At 37.9% G+C, this 22998-nt stretch overlaps 1 protein-coding gene across 1 annotated transcript in view; it reads right to left on the bottom strand.

The window, feature by feature from the left end:
* The window catches only part of LOC122538392, a 56273-nt gene extending 52068 nt beyond the window's left edge, over window positions 1-4205 (bottom strand). Inside the window, exon 1 of the mRNA XM_043672422.1 lies at window positions 4151-4205. The gene's annotated coding sequence lies outside the window, so the exon portion shown is untranslated. The remainder of the gene's footprint in view (window positions 1-4150) is intronic.
* Between the last annotated feature and the right edge of the window lie 18793 nt (window positions 4206-22998).

The following is a 22998-nucleotide window of genomic DNA, read 5'->3' as shown; positions in this document are numbered from 1 at the left end:
GCCAGAGTTAATCAGAATTCAACGATTATCGAGTTCATTATGAATTTTTGGAAGAGAGTGGGAGAGAGAGAGAGAGAGAGAGATACAGAGAGATACAGAGAACATTTGCATGTGTAAAGGTAAATGGTTCGGAAAATGCGTATGTGGGTCAGAGTAGAAGTCAGAGTCAGAGTTCAAAGGTTAGTGAATTCCGTTTCCACGAAAAACTATCTCTATATTAACACACTAAATAACACGCTAAATAACAGTAATTCTTATTCCACTCGAAGTTGCACACATAAAATTAAAGTCAAATTGAAATAAAAATATTCTTACGACAGTTCTTTTCAATATTTTTCACGAAGTGACGAACAAGCGTGTTAGAAGTATCGGAGATCAAGCAAGGATTCGCGAGGATTCGTCGTTTACGTAAATGTTGGGAAAATATAAGTTCATGGGCGAAATGATAAATCGTGGACTCGATGATTGCTTCGTCTCGATGATTTCTATTTTGTCCTCGGAGTTTCCTCTATTAATCAAGCGCGTTTGTACCATCGAGTTTCGTTAAATGGACAAACCGATTTGAGGGACCGTTCGTTACGAACGAAAGCAGATTTTCCACGGATCAAAAATTTGTTTGAGGAACGCACTGAAATTGTATTGTAAAGTATATATATATATATATATATATATATATATATACAAGAAAGAGAAGTACTCTCTAAGACAGCGGTTTCCAACCTTTTTGCTTTCCCCAAAAAATATTTTTTTCTTTAATTTTCTTAGGTTAGTTAAACAATCGAACGACTCAAATTGACGTAATGACATTTCAAATCAAACCTCTATTGTTTCTGTGTTTTTATTTTAATATCTTTTTTTTTTTGTGTTTTCCACCATTGCCAATATTATTTTCGTGGTTGGGAACCGCTGTTCCAAGATATTTAAACTAATACATGCCACTAGATAGGAGAAGTTTGAAGATACTTTTTTTTTCTTCTTTCTATGGTATTTCGTGTCGCATCGGCTACGAGATCATTAGCGACGACGGTGACATTTAGTAATTTTAGATGTATGAGTAGGTGTTTGTACCTTTGAGGTATTTTAATACCTTTCTGGATGTCGTCTTGCGAGGTCATCTTGATGTTTGAATTCGTTCCGTGTCTCCGTCTTTGGGCTTCTATGATACGACGCTCATGGAGAATGTGGGCGATCGTTTTTTTTTTCTTTTTTAGATGTTCCTGTATCAGCTCAGTATGCCCAATCTTTAGATGAGCGAGTGTAATTCCTTCTTCTCTGTTGCTATTGTTTGGTGTTTATTGAAGATATTTAAACAACGACAATTTGGAAATGTCCCAGTTAAGTATTAATTTTTTCGCGAAATTTCATTTGTTCTTCGCGTGAAAGACGCGAAATCGACAAAACGAGATGCAATGAGCGACGATATACGAGTTCGGGAAGTTCTCAAGTGAAATTATCACACTCGGAAGTTTAATCAGAAGAAAAACGGGCGTTATTGTCCCTTGCGAGATCGTACGCGGATATTAGTCGCGGGGTTAATTGTCCAGAGAGGATTTACGGTGTTCACGGCCTCGAAAGGCCATTGGAAGGTGACTGCAGGCGTTTGCCAGTGGCTTGAGCGTGTTACGAGCGACGACTGCACGTTAGCAGCGGGATGATCTCGCAGAAAGTGGATCCGTATCTGTGTCAGTCAGTCGTCGGAACGACGGAGGCAATCCCGGGGCGAATTAATTAAAAAAGGAACGGAGAGATCGTGCAAGTTTGTTTTAATGAATCCTCCTAAATGATAAAGATGGAATTATATGCTATCGTGATAAGCGCCATTTTCTGCAGCTCGATTCTCCGCCGTCTTTTACCTAGATTTAAGAATAAAATTGAATTTCCCTTCGGATATACCTTCTCGGCGAAGATAATTGTTTCTTTCCCCCACTTTGTCGAACGCTTCGCGAGATAATGTTAATCCTCGGACATCAGACTCTGCTGCCATACTTGAACTCTGTTGCTGACGTTTGTGCACATTCATGTTTTTACAAACTTTGTGAGACTGGGGCGCGAAATCTGGGAACTGTATCTTGATATATACGTATATAGACAAATACGTATGTATCTTGTATATATTCGTCTTCAATTTAGTCTAATTAGTCTAATTAGTCTAATTACGCATGTTCAACAGTTTGGAGTATGTTAACAGAGCAAGTGAGGTTTCAACGATTATAATATTTTATATATTTTATATATTTATATATACATATTTATGCATTTTATATATTTATATGTACATATTTATGTATTTTATATATTTATATATTTATGTATTTTATATATTTATATACATATTTATATATTTTATATATTTTTGTTTTGAAAAATGCTCGAGGTGGTTTATTTCGTTCAAAAAGAATGCTGTAAACTTTTGTTAAATATAAAGTGATTTTTGATAAGAACCAAATAAAAGAAGTAAAAAAAAATCCAAAATACATGGAACGTAAATATCTCTTATCAACGATTAAAAATATTCTTCTTATATTTTTATGTACGATAATTGACATCCACGAATAAAATTTGTATATTTCAGCTACTTGGAGCAGTGAAACTGTTACGCGAAAAGAGGGTCAGAATTTATGTATGTAGCCTAGGTCTAAGACATGGGTTCAGTGCGATGAATTCTAAACGAAATGTAGCTCGGTCCCAAGCGCCTTGTAACCTTGGACAGTTGCAAGATCTATTTGCTTTTACGGAAACTAAATTCGTTCTTACGAGAGAGCACTGTGTAAAGGAACGGGTATGGGTCTCTTATTAAACATCTCCTCTCACTCAAGAACACATAGTATTTAGTACACGTAATTAATATTAATTCTGCATATTTTAGTAAAATTTACTATCACCGACATTTTTATTTCTGATGATTATCAGAATTCGAGGAATTTGGAATAGTGAAGACACAAAACACAGAGATCAGATTTTCCGCGAAATCCTTTTTCTATGTGTATGTCAAATTTTCAAAGTGTACGATTGTTTGTTTTAATCGACACTGAAATATCGGGATATCTGTAATCGAAACACTGATAATCATAATACAGTACACTGCAAAGCAGAGATTGAAAATTGCAATGACATTGATTTTCGTTCAACAATCGCGTATATACGAAATCTTTATTATCCTAAACAATCGTTAACGGAGAATCGAATTTAGACAATGTTCTCTTTTATTTCGTAACGATTTCAAAACCATTTCGCAATAAAAATCCTACCTTTCATAAAAAATAAAAAAAAAAAAAGAGAAAAACTTTGAGTTCGAAGCTTTTATTTCCCACGGAAACTGAAGAAGAAGTTTCACAAATTCACGCGCGAAAGAATCAGATGTCGTGTCGAGTCAACGCTTTCTACTCGAGGAAGAGGAATATCCTCTGACATCGATGACTGGCCGCGTAGTGGTCTCTATCATTTCCGATCCAAACGAGTGTTCGTTGAATTGCTCGAAGTCCACGAGCGTTGCCGGAGATGAAAAAATAATAAAAAAAGGAGAGAGAGAGAGAGAGAGAAAAAAAGAAGAGACTCGACGAATCTCGATGGAGCTCGATCGTATTATCGTTGGCAATTTGCAATGCAGGACAGAGTGCATCGCGCGTTTAATGGAATCGAAGTGCAAACGGCTTTGACGTGGCGCGATCTCGAAATTGTGATCTTGAAAACTGGGTCACTTTCGCTTTGAATAGGCTTGACCGATTGCGAGGAGCCAGGGAGATCGAAGCCAGGTGTCGAGCGTCGAAATCTCGCGCGTTGAATAGCGATGTTGTAACGTTTACGGTTTAGATCGAATGGGTGTGGTAGATCGACTGGAAAGGGGAATTGTAGCTGATGTGTTCTCCGTTGACACATGATTTGTCAGTGAAACCTTGTCGAAGTATGTGGATCGATCGGCGTGTTTCCACGTTCAATAGTACGACAAGAGTTTAAGGAAATTGCGAAGCACGTATCACGCAGATAAATTGAAATTTGGCGTGATCCTTTCGTGAATCCTGATGTGGAAATGAATGAAGGATATGAAATAAAAATGTATTTATTAATAATTTCTTTGGCTAAGAATTGGCGCTTGACGAATATTCGCAGATGAGACATCAAGTTAACGGTGTATTATTAATACGGTACGTACCTGTTGACTCGAACAACTGTAATTATTCGACGTGGTTTTTCCTGGAAAAGAAACGAGAACGGCGTGTTATGGCAAGGCGATTAATGTTCCACCCTTTGGGGCAACGAATTATAAAGAATAACAGCTGGCGTAGTTCCTCCGAAAGAGAAATATTTTTTCGTGCGCGAGAGTGGACTTCAATTAAAATGGCTGACAGCAAGGCAATCTCGAAACAGCCTGTTCTGGAATTCTATCCCCTCGGAACATCGCGAAAATATCGAATCCCACAACTATGTTTGAGATTGCTCTTGTATGAAAAACCTATGCCGCGCGATCTTCAAACCGAGTATTCGTCTCGGCTCTATCTAAAAAATTTCATCAAATATCAACCCAGTGTAATGGAAGGACGAAATATCAAATCACGTCAATGAAAATAAAAAAAAAAAAAAAAAATAGAATAATTAATAGATCGACTGGATTCAGTTAATAACAATGAATTTATCTCGAATCTTATCTCGAACAACAATTCTTAACGAAACTATCTGCATCTACAAAATTACGTATTAAATTCTTAATGAAACTACCTACATCTACGAAATTACGTATCTTTCGAAAAGATACACCGTTCGCCGTTCACGTTCACGTTCACGTTCGTGTCATGAAAGAAATCTGCAATCTCTGATAAAGCGACCGTTTTGCCAACATCGTCTTTTCTCTATTTTTCTTGCATATATTAAACGACGACCCACGGCTCCGCGCGCTCAGACTATCAAAATCAAACCGGATCTATCAAACCGGAAAACACGTAGGGTCGAATTAAAATAGGCGTGATCGCGCGCCTATTTTCATACCGTGAAAATTCGCGTAACCTGTTCTGGCACGCGTGACTTAACCCTGACACACATGATACGGACAAACGACACACGTATCCCGACTGACGTGGGGGAGGTTCAGTGGGAAACATCGGCGCCGCGGGAGCCCCCGTCTCGTCGTTGCCACTTGCTTAATTGACCTCGATGCGCAATGTTCAAACAATACCTGTTACACGCTAAAACTGGAACGTTTATTTTCGCGGTCGATCCCGCCTTTGGCATCTTTCCTCGTCATTGACGTTCAACGACGATCGTTTCACGGTTTCGCTTTTCCAACGGTGCTCCCCTTTCCAACCGTTATAGGAAAGAACCACGCAGGTGGTTCTTGCTTTCTGATTATTGAAACGTCGATCACACAGCGAAGTCGAACACGGTACGCTGAATGTTTATTGACCTTTTATTGTTCGTCAGATTAAAGGAAAAAAGAAAAATGTTACTCTCAACTCGTGGATCGAAATAGTTTCGCGGGCACTCGAGCTCCCGAGAGCTTTGGTTAATCGTTCGATTTTGGTGTTATAGCTGGAATTGGCTACAACGAGTCTTTGAAAATTATTTATATAGCATCTCGAGCAATTAGGTTCGAGTATATCGCGTTCGTTTGAATGAAAATCGCTTTGACGAACTTACATGCAGATGAAGTTGATTCTTTGATTTAACTGCGATCTGAAGAACATTTATTTGAATTGTAATAATAATTAATATTATACTGTAAATGTTCTATGATACTATTAGATATTCTAGTTCGAATATTAATATTATATAATTAATATTAATATTATATTATATAATTATATATTAATATTACATAATTATATAATATTTATATAATAATATTATATTATATAATTAACATTTAACAGTGTTTAACAATATTTATATTTAATATTCAACCGATTTAAGTGGGAACGTTTCATGCAATCAATTCGCATCATAGAATTCCCAGCTACGGAAAGAAATATTCGAAATTTGTTTAACATCTATTTATTATTATTTCGTTTGCTTAGCGATAACAGGCTTGGTCTTCAGCGAAGTTATTCCATACTCAAACTTATTAAATTTAAAATTTGATGGCGGATGGATCTCCGGGGAAGTGCAAGGATAGTTATTAGATTTCCGAGACTGAGCACACGGAATTAGAATACGGTAGATTAGCCGTTCCGCGAGTTAGTGTTAATAAATCATACGAATTTATGGTTGATAATGAACGCGTAAGGCTGGAGGTTAATTCATAGTACGGTTAAACATTCTGTCAGCCTGCGTGTACTTGGAATATTCTGTTTGTTCATTCTCGTTAGAAATTCACATATTACGGTGCCAGGGGATGGTACTTGCAATTAATAGTTCTGACGGATGCGCAACCTTTGAGTCTCTTTCCATGTGAAAAGCAAAAGTCGTGTGTGATAAGGTGTACTGTAGTTACAACGTAGAAAACTTTCGTAATGGAAGCTTCGGCTAGTAGTCGGTTTTATCCAACAGATTGCTAATGGTTGTGTTATACGAACTTGACTTAATCGTTGAATCAAGAAATTTCCAGGAGAGACTGTAGATTTATTAAAATATTACTTTTAACGTATAGAAGTTGTACTGCGGTGATTGTTCATCATTTAATGATTCAAGTTTATTTTCTTGCTTCAAATGATGAATTTTTCAACGTCTTGGGACTGCCTAGTGATTTTATACGGTTGGATATATTCTTTTAAAAAACGAACTAGACGATTTGTTTTTATTTATAAAATTTCTGCAAAGACTATAGAAAATTAAAGCAAAAGCCCTGACCTATATATACCTGTGAGATCATTTTGAATGGGACACGAGAAGAGAGGACAGAGAATGAGAAGATTGAACGAGAAGGAATAACAAAATAAATAGCAGTATAGTTGTCGAGTCGCGTTCCACGACTCACTGTAGTGTCTCTCGTAACCGTAGTTTAGTTGAGAGTCAGGCTGAATCCGACGATTTTACCGAATAGTGATCTGAAGCTCTGAGTTATGAGGAACGTCCGAGAGTTTCTTGTTGAAAAATAATAATAGAATAAAAGTAATAATAATAGAATTGATCACCGAGTACCCTTTTCTTCGACTCATAGATTCAGCAAACGATTCTAAATATTTCTCGTGATCCAAGATCTAAGATCGACAGTACAAATTCACAGAGTTTGAAAGCGATCTAACAATATGAGGACTGACGTTTCGAGTTCCAGGATAAATTTTCATTCTTCGCTTCGCGCAGATCAAAGTTCCATAAATAAACCGCTTCGAATCGCGCATGGCGTTTATTTGCGAAACTTCGTTCTGAATATCGTAGCGCGTTCAATTCGTATCAATCCGAGAGGATTGATCTCGTGTACACACATACAAAGTATTCGCGGTGAAAAGTTGTCGATATTTTAAACTGTTTAAACTTCGTTCAAACAAAATCAATAGAATTCAGTTGACCTCGTTTCGAAGCGTGAAATCTCTTCTGTGTTTTTACATCACGCAGCAGGTGGAAGAGCAAAAATCCAAAGTCACAGAAAAATTTCTGTCACTAGACTAGATCTGTCCATGATCTTGAATATTAAAGTCTCCTCTTTTTGCAAAGAGGAGACTTCTTGAATACTAGAATTAAACGATAAAAATTCGAGAAATCCTGACGTTTTGCCTAACGATATTCAAAGGTTTAATAAAATCGTTTGAAGCAAATTTTAAGAGAAGATCACTTTCTTCATCTTCTCAGTCTTCAAAATCACGATGGATTTCGCTGCAAGAACAATTTTTTAACGTTCTCAGAGGCAGTTGAATTTTTACAATTACAATAAAGGCATCCTTGCTTTCTCACTTGCTGAATATAATGGAAAAACATCTTTGCGAATGATTAACGTAGAGTTCAAAGTGAAAGACTTTTTACTACGAATTAAAGCTGAAATGAAACTGAATTGTACGACTTTTTTTTTACGATGTACATCTAATCTACAATTTTTTAAATAATTAATCAATTTTAAATTTTTGCAATTTTTTTCACAATTTTACTTTTTTAAATTTGTGAAGTAAATTAAATTACAGGCAATCTTTCATCGAGTGCGCGAATACTTTTGTCTGTCTCTGTCATCCCGCGAGATATGTTCCATTGATTCTCACTTCCTGACGATGATAATGACGTCATCATGAACGATTCCCCTCGCCTAACTTCCAATTTCCACCAGGTTCAGGTTTGCAATTTAGCCAGCAATATGAGCGTAATTATTGACGATAAACACGTAGCATTCGACGCCTCGAGCTACTTTCTGACCCCGAAATGTTGGCGGAGTTTCCGCCGCTTCGCAGCACTTGCTTGGAATCCGACAAATTCGCCCTGGCAACTCCAAGAAAATATCGCTTGCGACGCTTCGAAAAGTCGCAATTTTCCACCTCGGTGAGTACAAAAACGCGACGCAAATGCTCCCACGGCGCTCCCCTCTTTTCTGCACTGTGGTTTACGGTGATTCACGAGAAGAATCAACAAATAATCGAGTCCTGAACGTTTCGACTCGTCGTCGAGTCCGTATTTATTCTTTAAAATGCCACAAGGGAAAGTTTTTGATCGTTTCTCTCTGTGAGTATAATCGAGTTTTAAACGATCTGATTTTGGAAAATTCGTCGCATTCATTCGCTACTACCGTGTCTGAAGTCACTTTGTTTCTAACTTTTAAAGCAGTCGAGTGTTCTCGGAGACAAATTTACGAGCGATTGAACTTTGAACGATCCAGCGTTACAATCCGCGGTGTTTGTCGAAGAAATTCTTTCTCGAGGAAGTTTCGGACCTTTTGTTTTCAATTTGGAAATTTTCCATCCCAGACAAAGCAAAAAAAAAAAAAAAAAAAATAAATAAATAAATAAATATCTCTGATCACTCGTTTTCAGCGTTAAAACGAAAAATCGGATTAAAACTGGATAGCAGAATTTCCGTGGCGAAAGAGAGAACGAATCTGGGAATCGGATTATGCAATATTTCTCCGTAGACGAATTCTCATTTCGATCCCGGTTTTCATTAGTTTTTCCCAGTGTTTCAGTGATGTACGAGGTTCCAAAAGTTTTTCGCGTGAAATTGAAGGAGGGAGCCGGCGAGTGCAATCGGGAAAAAAGAAATTGACCTTGCCGGAGTATTTTCGACATACTTTATGGACAAACATTTAGACAACCTCTGACGAGGTGAATTTCGCGCTTTGGATGGGGCTCGCCGTGGAAATAAATTTGATCGCCGATAAAAGTTGGTGTTAATGGAGAGGATGTGGAGTGTTTGCACGGCTTGATACAATGCTCGATGCAAATTGCAATTTTCCGCGCCAGCCCTGTGAAATACAATCGAAATTAGGTTCGTTTCATTCGGAATAATTTGTTTGAGCGCCCGCGTGATCATGTAAGACGATTTCAAATTGCACGTAGCATTTTGCAAATTTTTATGAGCGAGATGTTGCAGGAAGTTGAAATTTTAATTTGTATAATGTATAATCTTTCTTAAGAGTTGTTCGAACTCTCAGACATTAGCGAGAATGCAGTCTGTTAAATTTTTATGTATACTTTGGCCTGTGAAATTTAGAGCGAGCTTGCGACGTCAAGCGTGCCACCCTTATCGTTCTCTCAAAGTCACGTCAAATCAATTGGACGTTGTAACAACAGAAAGAGATTTCGGAGAAGGAAATTTGTTTAGAAAATCCATCAACTCTGTTTGTCCATTTTATCGCGCCGTTTTCACCTTCGTCACGCTGGCGGTGACATCATCGCCGCGACTCGTCATCGTTCAATAAAAATCACTCGACGCCTCTCTTCGAGGGACAAATCACTCGGGCAGCCTCGACGTTAAGCTGCTTTTCGAACGACCGGCTAAATTGCTCGCCCCTAAATAGACCGAAGCATTAAAAGTTTCGGGACAGCTTGGCGCGACGTACTTTCCCCCCGTGGAGCTCAACGATCTGGGTCAAGGTTGACGAATCTTATGGTCACTAGACTGACTGTGAGGAGATAACCCTCGACGTAAGTTCAGACGAGACAAAGAGCAATCTTCCTGGTTCCAGCGGGACGTTTCTCCTTGGGTTTAAGGGGAAACAAACCAGGTGCTTATTCTCGATCTCGCGTTTCTTTCGATATTGCCAGCACTTTCCCTGCTACAGCGACAAAAGTATGTCCATTTAATCGTTCATTCAACCGATACTATATAAAATATTTAATTAAATTTTTTGGTGGATTTATGAAATGTGTAAAGAATTGTGAAAATGAGCGATAAAAATTTATTTTGCTTCAAGCTTTAAGTGAAATTACATTTTTTTTCTGTGAATTTCTTTAAGTAGATTCTTCTGGTCACTTTCAACATGTAGTTCTTTTTTCATACTAATATATATGAGGTATTTATGGCACAGTACACGGTTTTTTTATTTAATGGTAGAGAATTATGTGATCTAATTTTCTATAGAATATATTATATCAAAAAAACATCCTAATGAAAAATATACAACAGTTAAATAAAAGTGTATAACATTGCACTGAAAATACTGAAAGTATCCAAGTAAATTCGATTACTCTCCACTTCAATTTTTTCATCGTCGTATCATTCTATTAGAGAAATATTTTTTATCAAGCACGTTGAATTTGTTACAAGGTCTACAATCTGATAGACAAAATCAATTGCAAGGTTATACATGCTCAACAAGAATTAAAGGTAATCTTTGAAAAGAGACATAGAAAAAATGTGATGGTATTATTAAACCTCACTAAATATAAAATAACAAAAAAAGAAAGAAAAAAGAAAAAAAAACGAAATAAAAATAGAAAATATATATATTTTTGTGTATTTCCACAGTTCTCTTACATTTAAGCTTCCCATGAATTTGCATGTAGATGTGGATTTTTGTTGATTGTGCGATGTTTAACAACGCAGAATGCGCACAGTTTAATAATTTTTAATAGGTAAAACGAATTTCTCGAAATTCTATCACTTCAGTTGCGTTCGTAAAAATATACATACATTTAAAGCTCAAACGAATATTCTTCAAAATGTTTCATCTCGTATCATCGTAATAATATTCATTTTACCTTTTTTTTTTTTTACAACAAGTCTCGTAGAACGAGAGGAAGGTGAAGTCACTGTGCATCGAAGAGTAATTTCATAATCGCGTGTTTCATCTTGTTTTCCTTTCGAACGACGACGCGCAAGGAGTTTCTTCCTTTCTCTCTTTTTTTCCACTTTCATTCCACTGAGAAAGAGAAAGAGAGATTCGAACCGAAGAGGATCGTAAATCAAATCGTAAAGATTCGCAGCCCTTCAAACAGCCCTCGAGCTTTCTTCGAGGCAGTGCCGTTACCGCGCCACAAAAGCATTTCCTCGACGAGCCATTTAGCTTCATTGCAGCTCTGAGAGTGGCGGAGCCGGACGAAGAGAGGAAATGGAGGAAAGCTTTCTCTCTGAATTCGCGATAAACGGACGAATGTCGCGGACGAGGTGGAACTCGCGACACACGCTCGCCAGGTGAAACAGTAATACAACTTTTCGCGTTGTTTAACAATATGCGTCATCGATCGAGTAGCTTTGATTTTCCATATTTTCCGGATGTATTTCTCCCTCCCCTCCTCGATTTTTATCGGACAACGTCGAATTTGTTTTCGAAACAGCGACTCTATTACACTTTCGTTCATTAATGCATCAGAGGCCGTGATTGAATAAAAATATTAAACTTCTTCTACCGAAGCAGCACCGGTACTTTCCATTTTCCTAACAAGTATAATAGTAGAACGGAGTGGTTCGTTGCATTAATTTCCAGCTTGACTCGCATTAACGAAGTTTGCGCGGAAATTCTTTAAAGTATAAGTGCGAGAGATATTTCTTTCTTAAGAAATTTTCTGGATTCGCATTTCGTACGATAATAATGTTGATGAATTATTACGAGCTTGCAAGTCTCACGCTTGCAAGATCTCCTTTGCAATTTTGACGATTTTACGTCAAACGGATAATCCGTAATTTGCGAAGTTTCATTGTGAAATTCAATTCAATCTCGTCCCATTATATGAAAGAATTGATCGAAACTTGTGTCTCCCTCCTGTTAATATTTATTCAATTGTCATACTTATCAGTAGCAATGCGAAACTAATTTCTCCGTTTTCCCTACGGAAAAATCGATCGGTTCTTGCTGCTTTAATAGAATCATCCTATTAGCGCGAAACTGTTGGAATAACCGAGAAAAAACGCAGAAGCAACCGTAGACTTAATGTACTTATTTAAATTTTTCAATAGCGTCTTGAGCAGTAGAAATCCTTGGGAAAGTTTCTTCTAGAACGTCGAACAGGGAGCGCAAGCTTTCTCTCCTTCGCGGTGAAGTCGATCGCAAGTACATCGCAAAGTCCCTTTTACCTAAGGCATCGTCTCTCTCGCTAGTGTACCTGGACACTTTGATCATCGTTAACTCTATCAAAGTGTACAAATTGGTGGCAAATCGATGACTGAAAGCAGTACGTCGTCTTGTTATGAAATTAGCAAACTAATAATCAATGTAAATTGTAGTCCGTAATTTATCTTTTAATTTGGAAAAAATTCTTCCTGATTCTGATACTGATACTGCGGTAGCGGTTTAGAAATGAAACGATGCAACAAATTCTTACCACGGGATTTATTTATTTCTTGAGAATACTAATCAAAGTCTCTGACACAAGGTGAAACCATGTTTTTCATCAGAAATGAAGAAGCAATCCCTTTGTTTTCCGATCTTCGATCTTCGTCTTTACTTTTTCTGCAGTCCCATTTGCGAAATCGTCGCCACTCGTTTCTCCTAATCTCGCCGCAGCCATTCCAACAAATTCAGTGCACTCTCTTTAACTCTTCTCTCTTTTTCGCTCGCCACTTTGCACCACCACAACACGATATTCACACTCACCAGCTTCTTTCATTTGTACACACAGCCATCCGTGACTAAACACGCGATATCAGGTTCTCGCGAGCCACACGAGGCAATTATTCGATTTTACTTCCCGTCATCGTAAATCCTCGTCAGCCCGGATTTCACGACCGTGCTTACGCCCGGGTTTTCGACACGTGCGCTCGCGATCCCGTGTTATTTTAGGATATTCGGGGGCGCAAGTTAGACAGACTGTTCAATCGACGTGATCGATTGCATCAGAATGCACGTGTGAAACGCAGTCTTGCCGATTTTCCAGCACACGATTACACTTTCTGCTAACTGTAACTATAGTTTGACGCTTGCTGGATATTACCGACGATCATAGTCACGCTCTCATTGTGTATTGCCGGTGACTATATTCATTGGGTACTATCGATGACTTTAGTCACCAAACATCTGATGCTCATTGTGTACTATCGGCGACTATATCCACCCTGACACTACTGATGACTATAGTCAACCAGTGACGTCTGATGCTCGCTGTGTGCTACCAAAATTTCGCGTTTATTCTCAACAGACTGCCGGCTACGCGTGACTTCTTGTGACTTTGCACCGCAAGAATTCGATGTTCGTACTTCTGAAAATCTATTCCGTTGCTTGAAAGATACCAACTTACTTGGTTTGTGACATGGTTTGGTTTGTTCTTTTTTTGGAAAAAAACTTGTAAAATTCTCCAAATTCTCTAAATTTCCTATGCATGAGGGATGCGAAGGATGTTTATCTCTAAATTAAATGTAAAGATGTAACTCTCTGATGCAAATTAATTAAAAAAAAAAAAAAAAAAATGTAAAAATCTCCAATTCGACAAGCTAACTTCTGTACAAATGTAGTGACGTAATTACTATAACTATCCTGCGAACGATTGCGTAAATATCGCCGACGGGGAGCAGTAAAATCTGCGCGACACGTACCCAATGGCGACGAGAAAAATACGTGGCCGTCGGAGTGTGAATTTTGATAGAAATAACTACGTTTACGTTAGGATTTCAAGGTAACCTATGCGGTAGGTGCATTTACGCGCAGAAAGGATCGCCCTTTAACAGCGAAAAGGTTAAACGCGAATTATTATTGCCGGAGTTTCAATTAATTCCCTGGCGAAAGGGGATTCGCTCTCGGCGCGCCCACGCAGGTCGACGAGCTCACGGCTCTCAGGTCGATGCTACCGGCGCGTCCTGTGCAGCACCGGAATACGGGTCACGTTTATTCAGGTCAACGGGAGAACGTCCTTCCTTCTCCTCTCCGTTCCCTTTATGCACCCGTTCCATGGTGTCCATGGTTATTTCTGTACACGAGGCTGCAACTGCACACGCCCAATCGCTCTCCGCCCAACGACCAACAGCCCTCTATTTCGTCCGACTGTCTTCTTCCTCCCTCTTTCTCCGCTTGTTCCGCTTTTATTTTCAAAGCCGTCCAACTGACGTCACACGACGTCTTGATTTGATGATCGCCTCGCGTAATGAAAAGCACCGTTTTCCCAGAGGCTCGTCCTCGCTCCTTCGTTCCTCCCTCCGCTAACCCCGTGTCATTGAGAGCCGAGCGTCTCGTTGTCGACGATGGATTTTGGAATCGGCATTGCAGCGAATGAAAAGACGTGTTTTGGAAACTTGGGTGTTTCTAAAAACTTTTTAGGAGGGCGTAACGAAGGGATTGACTGTGAAATTTGGCGTCATTTGAATTTGAGGGTAATTTGGAGATTTCATTTCCAGCTATGAAAATAGAGCAAAATAGCGGGCTATTTGTTTAAAGATTATGCGTGCATATTACACATTATATTTCGCAGCTAATTAATTTATTCCAGTTGATATAATTTGTAAAACGAAGTAGTTTCGGTGTAATCGTTTAAATCATTCCTTTCATAAAACTTAAAGAGTATTATATTATAAAATACTATATATATTATAATTAGAGTATTATAGAGTATTATACTTGTATTTATATTATAAAATAATGTATATATTATACATTATTTTTATAGCTGATTAGTTTACTCTCTAGTTGATATAATTTCTAAAACGAAGTAGTTTTGATTTAAATTAATTATCATTCAAGTCATTCCTTTCATAAAACTTAAAGAGTATTATACTTATATTATAAAATACTGTATATATTATACTTAGAGTATTATAGATTATTATATTTATATTATATTTATATTATAAAATAATGCATATATTATACATTATTTTCGTAGCTGATTAGTTTACTTTACTATATCCAGTTAATATAATTTCTAAAACGAAGTAGTTTTGATTTAAATTAATTATCATTCAAGTCACTTTTATAAAGCTTCGACAATTTTCTAACAAGATCGCTGAGATATCCCGGGATCCTCTAAAATTGCCAGGATTATCAGCGCAAGAGTAATAAAATTTAAGCATGAATTGACGCTTAAAGATCGCGTGTGTTTATTTTAACCGACGGGAGCGTTCTCCTCGATTCCACGGATTGAGTTTCAGCATCGCGTCACCGCCATTTTTACGTTATTCCAGGCAACGACGGGACGGTTGTATTCGCGGCAATCAATTTATGGTTTGTTTAAGATCAACCGGCCGAAAGACCAGAGCATAAGTGGCTGTTGATGACACATGGACTCGCGTAATTTCGAAACTCGCAGCCGTAACGCCGCGAATGTTGGAAACGAGCTGAACGAATGCCAAGTGCCGCAACGCACGACGAAATAAGACGACGCGTGTAAGAATACTCTCGTTAACATCGCGACTTCAATGAAATAGCAAGTAAAAAATTTGCTCGAGTAGAGATATTTCATTTCACGCGTCTTTTTCAATATTTAATATTTTCCACTAGCGGCTCGATTTTCACACGCGTACGCGTCAAAGTGATTTAGTAGGAGGAAACGAAAATTGGCAGGGAAAAACTAGACGTTTATTTGACGATACATTATGACGGTATAGTGGAACTTTCAGTATCGGAGCATTTTCAATAATCTAAATATTTCGATAGAATATTTATTACGTGTCTTTTCTTATACTAAACTATATTTTGTATTACGTATTGTTATGACGTAACATGTTTAGTAAAAAGAACTGAAATAACAAATAATTTTCGAAGGAATAATATTGATTGAGCATGTATTTGCAACGAGACGTTTATTTGACGATATGTATTTTCGATCGAAATATTTCAATAAAATGTTTATTAATAACACGTGTCTCCTCTTGTAACTAAACTATTTTGTGCGTATTTCAACGTATAAACACGACGCGTTTTACGTGATTAAATAACAAAAACAGTATTGATCGAACGTACTGTGAGAGACTATGTTTAACTTCGCGATGAATCAACTCGCGTTCTCGTTTACCAGCGACGAAAACGTAATTTTTTAATAAAACATGAAAGACGAAGCTGTAGAATTTGGAAAGTACATTCGAAAAAAGAAAGAACGTAACTCTGCGAACAAAAAAGTTACGTCAATTGTCAATCGTAGAATAATACAGGATTCTCAAATATAAAAATACAACGGTGAGAAACACAATTTTCTCGATCTTCATTTAGATGTTTCATTATTCGAAATTTAGGTGTAGAAAGCTTTCTATGAAATGTGTCACTATGACAGAGCGGAATTCACCTATAGGTGGCTGTATTTTCACGATGTATCGCCAGAGTTATTCCCCTCCTCCCTCCCCCTCCGGTTTATCCGAAAGTTATAATGAACGTCAACGGACAGACTTTCACGGACCTGAGGTTTGACTTGCATAAAGCAACGTTGACGAGCGATTTTTGCATATTTCCCATTTGCGCGAGATTTTCCGCGACGCGGCGGACATTCGTTTGGCAATCAACGTCCAATTGTAATCATATCCTCTCGCGCAGCGAAAACGTTACTGACAAACGGATGAAATGCCCATTTAAAAATCATCCATTACCGGCACGAGCCCGAGAGTTTTTGATCCACGATTCAGCTGGAAGCGAAAATTCCGTTACACACGTGTATTAATTACGAAGTTCTGAATTACAACCGTGTGCTAATTGAAAGTCCGATTGTTTTTCGCGAAATATTTCCGTTGATGCAGCAAATGCATGCATTTAGCTACCTTTATTCCTGTATTCGGCGCTGAAAGCGTTTGTCAATAATAAATTGTCGACGAAAATTTGTAAATTATGATTGAAATTACGTTGACATCGATTGCGAGGTGATCAAAGATGAAAATGAAAATTTCTTAATTTACCTTGTCGACGAATTTTCTTTTTCTCGAACTAAGTAACTTTAGCTGCCTTTATTCGCCGCTGAAAGCGTTTATCAGTAATAAATTGTCGACGAAAATTTGTAAATTATGATTGAAATTACGTTGACATCGATTGCCAGGTGATCAAAGATGAAAATGAAAATTTCTTAATTTACCTTGTCGTCGAATTGACAATTTTCTTTTTGTCGAATCAAGAAGTAACTTTAGCTACCTTTCGTCCTTTATTCGCCGCTGAAAGCGTTTATCAGTAATAAATTCTCGTCGAAAATTATATAAATTATGATTGAAATTACATTGATATTAATTGCATTTATCAAATCAAAGATTTCGAGAAATTTCTCAATTCGTGATAATGACACATAACTCGTCGAAGAGTTGGCAATTTTTCATCAAACCAAGAACCCGTTTAAATCTTTGTCCTCTGTCAATATCAGCTTTGGAAAAATTGATGTTTCCGCTGTCTCGAGGCAGTTTGGCCAAGTTTACCAAAAAAAAAAAAAATGCTTCGAAAATTGAAATTCCGCGTGTTACTTTTTGAAAAAAAAAAGAAGATAGAACGTTTAAATATTGACTTAAAAATATTTTGACAATACACCCGAAGCTTTGCAAACGAAATCACTCAAAATGTCTGAGAATGAAAATTAATATGATAATTGTACGATATCGTGTAAATTAACATCGGTACAGCGTAATAATCTATTTATATTGTCGATTCATTCAAACAGTTATACATTCAGCGGGATTGGAATAAACTTTAGGAACTCGAATAATAATTTTATACAACGACCGTTAGATCTTTCACTGCGACGTGTCAATTTCTCAAGATCGCGAAATTTCTCGGTTTCTTTGAAATTTTAAAAGATCGTCGCGCAGTGTTTCACGAGCACTGTCGCACGCGAGGTAACAAGCTGATGCCACGAGAGCTTAGTAATTACATAGTTAACTAGAAGACGTAGCTTATCTTGAATGTTTTACGATGGTGCACGCCTATTGACCTTAACTAAGCACTTACTTTCGCTCCACCACCGAGGGAAATGCAACGTTTCTCTACGCATCGTGTGCCTTCCTTTTCTCGCGAGAAGAAAATACGGAAAATACACCCAATTTGTGTGATAGTAATTGTAAATTTATTCGATTATTTATTTAATAAGGAATCGGTTATTCGGCAAGGCAGTTATTTAGCAAGGCTGAATCCGTGAGAAAGATTAAAGAAATGTAAATCGTGCGGGTGAAAGAAATGTGATAAAGGAATTAATTTGATTCGATTAACAATCATTTGCATCGTAAGGATATCAAAATCCGCGAGAAGGGAAGCACGCTGGTTAAAGAAACGTAAATCGTGCGGGGAGAAGAATTTGAAAATTTTGTACTTTATTCTAGGTAGATAGAATCTCATTATATCGCTCATTGACGCTGGTCTCCGAGAATATTCGATCTCGAATAGAAATTATCTTTAATACTCAAAGGTATTACATACTGCAATTTTGTAAGATTTTAATATCTAAAGTTATCGCGAGAGCATCACAAAATTGTGCACGTTCAGATGTAACGTAAAGATGTGGAAAAATACTCAGAAGAGATTCGAATCCATTTGATCAAGAGCCGATTATACTTGAAGATTCAGTTCTCGTCTATTTCTCAATGCGACCATTCATACGCAAACTTGGAATTTATCTCATCTACGAATTTATGAAAATACGTACGTACTTTCTCTTCTTTTTCTTCGAAATATTTGCGAGATGCTCGAACATTTTACCCATACGCTTGACTCCGTCTCTAAGTTAATATTGTATAGCATCGGTCGTCGCGACCGATTGTCATATTTTTCCAAGCAACGAGTACACGATCGAAAGTCAGTTCAATTTCCAGCGGAAGTTTTACGAGCTTTATGCATCAAGGGAGTCGTTAAAAGATTAACGACCATTTTTAATTTGGAAGATTTTTTGCACGGAGGTATTTAAAAATTCCGCGAAACACGAGTCGTGAATTTTCAAGGCACGAAGTAGCTTCGTTTTAATAATTTTCACCTTACCCAGCTGGCGTTTGGCAATTATTTACTCGCAAACGTTCCAAGATCTCGTTCTCGAAGTTAAATATTTGAAGATCAAGGATCAGAGTTTCATTGTTAAACGACAAAGAGGCAAAGAGAACACGCGATACGAGAAACATAATCATAGAAACTTTCAAAGTGAATTAACGTTTCTTAGATAGCGTGTAACATAAGGTATAAAAATTCCAGTTTTATCAAGCTGGCGATATTTATCGTGGGAGAATGTCCCTTCGTGAAAGACATTTAAATCTTTTGGAGTGGAAGTTACGTTCGCGTAAAACTCATCCGATCTTTCCCAGTTCCGTTTAACGAGTTCCAGCCTTTTAGGTACACGTTATCATCGTGCTGTTAGTTCAAGACCAAAACTCTGGAAACCGCGAGGTTGCTCACGGATTCGCCTTATTTTCATAGCTTTCCCGTGAATTTGATTGAAAGCATTTCATACCATCATACTCTGTCTTTTAACGCCACGTTTTATAAGATGTAAATTAATATGTTCCAAATTCCTTGTTTCATTTCATGTGACGGTCAAATCGAAATTGATAGAATAATCACCACGCAATTAAATCGTATTAGTTACAACGTTAAGAGATCATTCGTTGGAACATTTGTATTAACTTGCCTCGGGGAAAAACGTCCAAAAAAAAAAAAAAACACGAACGAAAATTCGCGAAATTCGCGTGTTTGCATATTTCGAAATGTTGCAACTTTCCATTTGCTAATTGCCCGCGAAAACGGATTTAATTTTAAACCGATCCGCTCACTCGCTGCCCCCTTAATTTCGTGCAACGTAATTTCCAAAGTTCCCGGCAGCCGGCTCCGGGAACTATACCGTCAAAATTCATGGAAATCAGTTACGTGTAACGCATCAACGTCTCTTAGCCGCTCACGTTGAAGCCTAACTCGCACGATAGGGAAGGATCTCTGCTATCAGGTTGCGAATTAACTGTCGCGCAAAATTCTGCCAACGCCCCGGCGTACGTTTCGCGTACGTGTAGGTCGACGTCGTGCATACGTCGTTCTAAATTTGTAATATCGAAGGCACAGGCATGCACACATAATGCCGTAGAGCGGCAGTTTTCTTGCTATTGGATTTTCCAGCCGCACCCTCTGCCACCGCCCATTCCAGCTGGTCTAGTTCCATCCAGAAGTCTATTCCGTGCAGATTAGCTATATGACGCGAACACGTCGCGTCCAGATTGCGCACACAGTGATGTTGCCGCGGTCTAGCTTAGGGTACTCTGCCCGAGACAGATGTCTCCCGCTCGACGTTATGTACAAATTCTCCGGCAGGGGATATTCCCTCGCTCGCGGGTACAAGAGACGTTCCAACAACGTTATCACCCGTTCCGTTTCAAATTACCACCGCGGAGCACACAATCGGCGTAATAATGCGTTTAAGTCGCGCAGAGACTGGTTAGCTGCGCTCGAAGGATTCGCGACAGAGGGAAGGATTTTCACTTGTGTCTCGGAGAGACGGAGCGAAGTTTCAAGCGTTTCGAGAAACGAATTTTAGAGAGACTCTCGAAGAGTTTGAAGGGATTTTGTTTTTTTTTTTTTTTAAGTTTGTACTGCAGTTCAAAAACTGTGAAAAAGTTCTCTTTTTTTGTTCGACGCGACGAGACATTGTACCGTCACGCTCTCGTTAAAAGGTTAATTTCACGTGCAAATTATCGAGCGTGTGATTCCGTGCGTCAATAGGTCATTTATTTCCGGCAATTAACGATACCTCGACGTGTATCCACAATCGCGCGCTGCGGCCCACCAGAGTGCTGTCGCGTCGAGGTCGTTGATTTCACGTATAAAGTTGTAATAACAGGACTGTTGTTCAAGCTAATTAGTGTCGTTATTATAGTCTTCGCAGATTGTGTACCTAACAACACATCCATGTTCGATATAATAGCGGCTCGTAAATAGTACCTATGTTTATCTATCAATGGGCTCATTCTGCGAGAAAGTAAATAGATATTGTGAACTTTTGCAATTAATAAAAATAACTTGCACACATAGACGCAATCTGCGTTTTGTCAGGTGTAAGTATTACACGGCAACAAATGTTATACTTCAATTTTAAATAATTTCATCAGGTATAAATATTACACAACAAATTTATTTTATTTTATACTTCAGTCTTAAATAATTTGTATCATTCTAGATTTTTGACCGCAGTAACTGACTCATCGAAAGAAATAAATAGACTCTGTATTTATTTGTCGTAACGTCTAAATAATTTATTCCCTGTACAAGTTTGTGTTTCTTGCGTGATAATGAAAATGGCCGAGAGAAAGAAAAGAGAAATTCTGTTCTCTTAATTCTGCTCATATTCATAATTTTCACGCAAATTTTCTCTGCTACGCGAGAAAATGTGTCGAATAAAAACTGGAAGGTTGAACTGAAGATGGGAGGCCTTCCGGACAGTTATTCCCTCTAACGCTGTATTTTTATTATTTATTTTTATTTCCTTCGCGTTAACCAAACTAAATTTAAGAAAAAGAAAAGAATTAAATTCAGCCAAGGTTATCGATGACGAAAGGATTTATCATATTTAAGAATCTCGAAATGATCGTGAAGCGGCAGATATTTATTCCCAACGATCCGGTAAGGTCGTAAATTTTCGTGAAAATTTCAGAGATGTTTCGATAATCCCGAAAAATTGCAAATTCCAAAGCAACGGAGATTTTTTTATTTAAAGATCCGAAAAGAAAAAAGGAAACCAGTGTGAAAAAGATCCACGATTACAAACGAACGAATGAACTCCGTTTGCCAGAGAAATTAGTCGATCGTTCGTGCGAAACTTCAATCCCTCTTTTTTTTCTCGATGGTGACTGTTTCGTAATCTTCGATTTGAAATGTCCATGTCGATGCAAATCATTCGTATTGAACGCGGCTGGTTCGCCAGGGATCGTGCCTCTCCACGACAACGATTAGATTTATTTCTGCTGTCCGGTGGAAACAGATCAAAACGGCGTTGAATTATTGAGTGGGTCAAACCGCGGACGTACTCGTGCTCGGCTCGACGCTGTAATCCTGTCACTTCCTGTCCCACGAGTAATTAATCAATTTTCAACCGGGCATCTCGACACTGAGCCGCGTTTTAATTGTTCAGTTTGAAGTCTCGGTTTGTCAGAGGGAATTATTCATGGGATGTTCTTGATTGATTTGCGTTTTGTCGAGGTAACTCAGCGTCGTATCTTCTGATCTATTAAGAGCTAACGTTGTGAGACGTTTTTATTTAATTACATGCTTTTTGCTTCGATTCGACTGTGTATTCGAGGTAATGTGCTCCTTGGTTTATCGAGAGAGTTGGTTTTATTTGTCAAATATATCAACAATCAAGTTTTTTTTATTAGTTTTCTATTGATAAATCGTAGAGTTACTTTGAGGAACGCGGAATTGATACAGCATAAAAACTAAAGTGAAACAGATACTCTGAGATTGAGTACAGCAGGATCGAACAAAAGTTCCCAAAAGTTACGAAATTTACGTACGATTAATAAATGTATTTATCATTAAATTTATTTAAAAGCAAAATATTACCATAAAATGAATAATAAATAGTTAACGCTGGAGGAAGAAAGAACTCGTCAGGATTCGTTTATTCGTAGGAACTCGTCCTATTATTCATGGATTAAATAACTTTGGTCGAATTATGTTACGCCCACCTCAAGCTCCGGATAACCATACTTACACCCTTCTTCGACAATTTAATCCCTATTAAGATACTAACAACTTAATCTCTTTTACTCGATTCATTCTTGCATCTCTAGTACTCAATCTACCTCGCTGTAAAACATTCGCACCAACTTCTCGTAATTCACCATAAATATTCATGTCGAATTCTA

This window comes from Frieseomelitta varia, unplaced genomic scaffold (genome assembly GCF_011392965.1).
Source record: "Frieseomelitta varia isolate USP_RPSP 00005682 unplaced genomic scaffold, Fvar_1.2 scaffold_990, whole genome shotgun sequence".
NCBI lineage: Eukaryota > Metazoa > Arthropoda > Insecta > Hymenoptera > Apidae > Frieseomelitta > Frieseomelitta varia.
Note: the sequence above shows the minus strand (reverse complement) of the source record. Positions and strands in the feature narration are given on the sequence as shown.